The sequence below is a fragment of the Solanum pennellii genome, chromosome 10 (genome assembly GCF_001406875.1).
Source record: "Solanum pennellii chromosome 10, SPENNV200".
In the NCBI taxonomy this organism is placed as follows: domain Eukaryota; kingdom Viridiplantae; phylum Streptophyta; class Magnoliopsida; order Solanales; family Solanaceae; genus Solanum; species Solanum pennellii.
The window spans coordinates 53,391,495-53,397,536 of NC_028646.1; the positions used below are offsets into that span (position 1 = coordinate 53,391,495).

At 38.1% G+C, this 6,042-nt stretch overlaps 1 pseudogene; it reads left to right on the plus strand.

Moving 5' to 3' along the window:
* Nucleotides 1–1,752, plus strand: part of LOC107001357 — a 30,941-nt pseudogene extending 29,189 nt beyond the window's left edge.
* Nucleotides 1,753–6,042: the final 4,290 nt, after the last annotated feature.

Consider the following 6,042-nt stretch of genomic DNA (forward strand, 5'->3'; position numbering starts at 1 on the left):
TGTGTGTGTGTGTGTGTGTGTGAAAAAGGACTAGAGATGATTTTCAAAAATATAAGATAAATGCATTTATGGAGGGAAGAATTCAATAGCAACATGTCATAATTATTTAAGTCTGTGCAAAGCTATCTTTTCAGGATTATTTTTCATCTAATAATTGAGAACACATAGCGACAAATGGGCTTGGATCTCTAGTTTTCTTCATTCCTTCCCATGACAATAACCAGAATGAAAAATTGGGAATGTCAATACATCTGGGAAACTGTGAATAATTTTAAACATCAAACAATGTCACTCAACGTGCATAAAAATTATTCAGAAAGGAAAATAGAAAGAAAATATTCCTTCAATTGCTCTGTAACATTCTGTGATTTGATCAAAGAATCCATATGATTTTGAGAGGAAACAATATTATTTCTGTCTCTAGCAATTGGGAGGATTCTTAAAATACTAGTTGTTATATTTAGCTGCAAAATTAGAACTAAAAGAAGTAGTTTTGTTATACATATGAAAAATGCAGGACTACACGAGTAAAACAAAAATATGACTCTATGAAAATAGACATTCTGATTGAACTCTATGTTGTTGGATCAACTATCATCACACCAACTGGCTCACTTATATTTTCTACAACTTTTCCCAAAGAGGTTATCCTTTCGTGTTCATGTTCTTTTTCTTTCACTGTTTTTGCTACACTAGTTTTTTTTGGAGGTATTCTTCATTCTGAACCCTCCACGTTGGCGAACGACTGCTCTTCTTTTGCTATCATTGGCTTGAAACTCACTTTATGGGTGGAGAAGCATAATCCAGTAGTCGGCCGCCGGAATCTCAATTGAGCTCTGTGGTTTGAATTTTTATGCAGATAAACTAGAGAACCATATTGATCGTAGAGAGGATTAAAGAAATTGAATTTGAGATGGCTCGTACCAAGAAAATAATACATGTACTAATGGTCATTGCTATTTCTAAGTTAGCGGACATTGTATTAATGGTTCTAGATGCTTCAAAAAGTGAAGGCCATCGTCAAATATTGATAATGGATCTGGAAGCGGTGGGCCTGATATTAAACAAGAGACCTCTTTAGATACACATCAAGAACAAAAAGATTGGTGTAATTTCTTTCAATAGAACTCTGCATCATATACATGTGGATGAGAAGCTATGCTATCAAATTCAACATAAATAAGAGATCCACAATGCTAAAGTTTTATTTCATGAAGATGCTACAGTGGATAACCTAATTGATGTTATTGAGGGCAATCATAAATACATGAAGTGCATTTATGTCTACAACAAGATAGATATTGTTGGCATTGATGATGTAGACAGATAGCCTGACAGCCAAACTCTGTTGTCCCCAGCTGCGACATGAAGCTGAATCTGGACAGATTGCTTGCAAAAATGTGGGAAGTTATGGTTCTTGTGAGAGTTCACACAGCCTCAAAAACAGAAACCAGACTTCACAGTTCCGGTGGTCCTTTCTGTTGATAGAGGTGGATGTACAGTAGAAGATTTTTGTAATCACATACATCGGAGTCTTGTTAAAAAGGTAAAGTATGTGCTGTTGTGGGGTACTAGTGCAAGGCACTCCCCTAGTATTGCGGCCTCACGCAAATGCTTGAGGATGAAGATGTGGTGCAGATTGTTAAGAAAAATGAGAAGGAATATGGAGGAGGTAGAGGTTGGCTCAAATCACATTCTAATGGTCCTTCTCGTATATCTGACCGTGAAAAGAAGGCTCCATTGAAGACTTGATTAAGCCACATAGTGGAGCTGCTAGTTCTATATGCTGATCTGGAAGGATGCATGTGCTAGGTGCTACTATTGAAGAACGAGCTATACAATGAAAATAGGTAGAGGTTTCTTCAACTTTCTGAAGTGAAACCTATTTATCATAAGTGGCTAGAAGATTTCAGTGTTATATTCTATATGTGATCAGCTTCAACTCTAGAGCAAGTATAATATCAGGGGACATGCATTTTTCCTCCATATAATGTTTACTGATGTTAATTTGTGAAATATTACATAAAAAAATTTTATCTTAAAAAAATCATCTTTTTTCTTAGTAATGAGTCACTGGGGAAATTCTCCACCAATAACTCTAACGTTATAAGAAGTATTCCATCTTTTAATCAATCTCTTATTAGTGGCAACGAACACAGGTAATAGTTCCAAAATCACAAAGGAAATGAACCAAGAGTTGTACTATTCACTTGGTAGACTAAATAAATATGCTTGAGCTATTCAATGTGGAGAACATATTAGATAAGAAACAAACACCCATTACAGAAAATGAGTCACCAAATGAAAATAAGAACAGATTAGATACTACGTATACGTACCAGCTTACATTCAAAGGTAGTGAAACTAGAAAGTGTAGTGAAAAACCAGATTGCAAAGGATAACAACTACAGCAAGGTGTCTCAGTTTCAGACATTTTGATGAAGATGTCCTAAGCATTAATAACAATTCAAATATGCCTCCGCGAGAGATGGTATTGTACTAAAGGAAAAGAGCACAACAGAATAGGTAGATAAAGTAGAATATGGAGTTAAGAGAAATCCAAAACTTGTTTTCACTTCATGTTAGATGAAACTACTTTCAGAAGTAGTGGAATAAGGATTACGAGTCATGAATAATATCTTGAACAACAACAAATATGTAACAAAACAACAAAAATAGTACATATGAAAACATATGACTTTATGGTCCATGATGATCAATTCTACTGTTCCCCATAAAGATCTTGGAACACAGTAAGATGCTTTTAAAAACAGGAACTAAAACACCTACAGATGATCTAAACTCAAATCCAATTAACCAGTCAACTCCAACACAACTTCTTGTCTAGTCTTTAAGGATTCTAATTTCTTCAAAAGAAACATGAAGCTGATTATTCACATTCTTATCCAAATATATTGGAATGTGATTTTAATGTGGAAAGTGAATCCTAAATGCTAATACAACTAGATATTCAAGCTAAACGAAAATATAGTATCAAGCTAAATTATTTTTGCAACAAAAAGTCATTTAAAAGAAAACGCCATCTCGTTAGGTAGTGGAGCCTGATTAATTTTAGGCTTTCCTATATATTCTCTATTTTAGGCTCTCCTATTTATTCTCTATTTTAGGTTTTCCTATTTATTCTCTATAACAAAAAATACTCTGATTTATTAATATAAATATACCACACAGCAGTGGAAGTTTACTCGCGGGGTGTTACCACGAAATATTGGGTTTTCTCTTTCTTTCTCTAGATCTCTTATCTCTTTCTCTTGAAAGTTCTTGTGTTCTTCATTCATCAAGTGTGTGTGCGTGAATTCGATCCTAACAACTGGTATCAGAGCTAAGGAGATTCAACACGATCACTGAAGATGGATAGTTCGAAGCTTGGAATCGAGAGGTTTGTTGGATCTGATTTCAGTTTCTGGAAGATGCAGATCGAAGATTATCTATACCAGAAAGATCTTCACGAACCGTTGACCGGGGTGAAGCCGGAATCCATGACGGAGGAGAAGTGGAAACTCAAGGATCGCCAGGCTCTAGGGTTGATCCGGTTGACTTTGTCAAGAAACGTGGCGTTCAACATCGTGAAGGAGAAGACTACGTCCGATCTGTTGAAGGCACTGTCAAACATGTATGAAAAACCATCGGCGATGAACAAGGTATATTTGATGCGTAGATTGTTCAATTTACAGATGTCTGAGAATGGACCCGTTTTCGATCATATAAAGAAGTTCAATATGATTGTGAGTCAACTCAATTCTGTGGATATTAATTTCGAAGATGAAATTAAGGCGTTGATTTTGATGTCATCTCTGCCCGAATCTTGGGATACTCTTGTTGCTGCGATTAGCAGTTCCCGTGGATCTGAGAAACTGAAGTTTGATGAAATCCGTGATGTTGTTCTTAGCGAAAGTATTCGCAAACGAGAAGTGGGAGATTCATCAGGCAGTGCTCTCAGCGTTGACCGAAGGGGGAGAAGTAAGATGAAAGGACAAAATATACATGGTCGATCAAAATCAAAGAATCGAGGACAATCCCTGAACAGATCAAACGTGACTTGGTGGAACTGTGGAGAAAAAGGGCACTTTCCGACGAACTGTACAAAGCCAAAGAAGAAACAGAAGCAGAAATTTGGAGATGACAATGATTCTGTAAATTCAGCAGAGGACATTTGGGATGCTCTAATCTTTAGTGTGAACAGCCCGGTTGAATCATGGATTTTTTATTCTGGTGCATCTTTTCATTCGTCTCCAAGAAAGGAGTTGTTCCAAAATTTCAAATCTGGAAATTTTGGAAAGGTATATCTTGCTGACAACAAATCCTTAGAGATTGAAGGAAAGGGGGATGTTTGCATAAAGACCACCTCGGGAATCCAGTGGACATTTGAGGATGTCAGATATATTCCTGGGATCAAGAAAAAACTCATCTCTATTGGTCAGTTGGATAGCACGGGATATGCAGCGGAGTTTGGGAAAGGTTCGTGGAAGATTGTTAAAGGTGCTATGGTAGTAGCTCGTGGCACCAAATCTGGAAACTTATACACCACTGTAGGGTGTATAAACATGGCCGCTGTTGCTGAAGGTGCTTCCGGTTCATGTCTGTGGCACAACAGACTTGGACACATGAATACTAAAGGAATGAAGATGCTGGTTGCAAAAGGAGCATTAGAGGGTCTGAAGTCTGTTGATATGGGTCTTTGCGAGAGTTGTGTTATGGGCAAACAGAAAAGAGTAAGCTTCACAAAGACTCCTAGAGAGCGAAAGAAAGTGCGGTTGGAAATGGTCCATACAGATGTTTGGGGACCATCTCCAGTATCATCACTTGGAGGATCTAGATTCTATGTTACCTTCATAGATGATTTCAGCAGGAAGGTATGGGTTTACTTCTTGAAGCATAAGTCAGAGGTGTTTGCAACTTTCAAGATGTGGAAAGCTGAAGTTGAGAATCAGACCGGTTTGAAACTCAAATGCCTAAGGTCTGACAATGAAGGAGAGTATGACAAATCAGAGTTCAAGGCATTCTGTGCAGCTGAGGGAATCAGATTGATGAGAACAGTTCCTGGTAAGGCAAGGCAGAATGGAATTGCTGAGAGGATGAACAGAACATTGAATGAGCGTGCAAGGAGTATGAGGATACACTGTGGGCTGCCCAAAACACTTTGGGCGGATGCTGTGAGCACAACTGCATACTTGATCAACAGGGGACCATCAGTTCCTTTAGGGTTCAAGATTCTAGTGGAGGTGCGGACAGGAAAAGAACTCAAGTACTCACACTTGAGGACTTTTGGTTGCACTGCTTATGTTCATGTTGATCCAGAAAAGAGAGACAAGCTTGATTCCAAGGCTGTGAAGTGTTAATTCATAGGCTATGGTTCTGATTTGTTTGGTTACAGGTTTTGGGATGACAAGCACAGAAAGATCCTGAGACATTGTGACATGACATTTGATGAGTCTGTCCTGTACAAAGACAGAGAGCAGAATGTTTTAGAGATTATAAAGCAAGTGAGAGTTGAGGTTGAGTTGGAGAAGAGTAACCCCAGAGATGTCGAAGCAGATACTCAACCAACTACTACTGAAGAATCTTAAGTGGAGCAAGTTACACTTGAGCAGGTGTTAAGGAGATCATCCAGATCCATCAGGGCACCATATAGGTATTCACCTTCATTACACTATCTATTGCTGACTGATGAGGGGGAACCAAAGTCTTTTGATGAGGCCCTACAGGTGGAGGATTCGATCAAGTGGGAGAAAGCCATGGAGGATTAGATGAGGTCACTTGAGAAGAACGACACATGGGTGTTGACTAAGCTACCTGCAGGGAAGAGAGCTTTGTTGAACAAGTGGGTGTTCAGAATCAAGACTGAACCAGATGGCAAAAGAAGGTTCAAGACTCATTTAGTGGTTAAAGGATATTCACAAAGGAAAGGTATTGATTATGCTGAAATATTCTCTCATGTTGTGAAGTTAACCTCTATTCAAATTCTGTTGAGTGTTATTGCATCAAAGAATTTGCATCTAGAGCAAATGGATGTAAAAACAG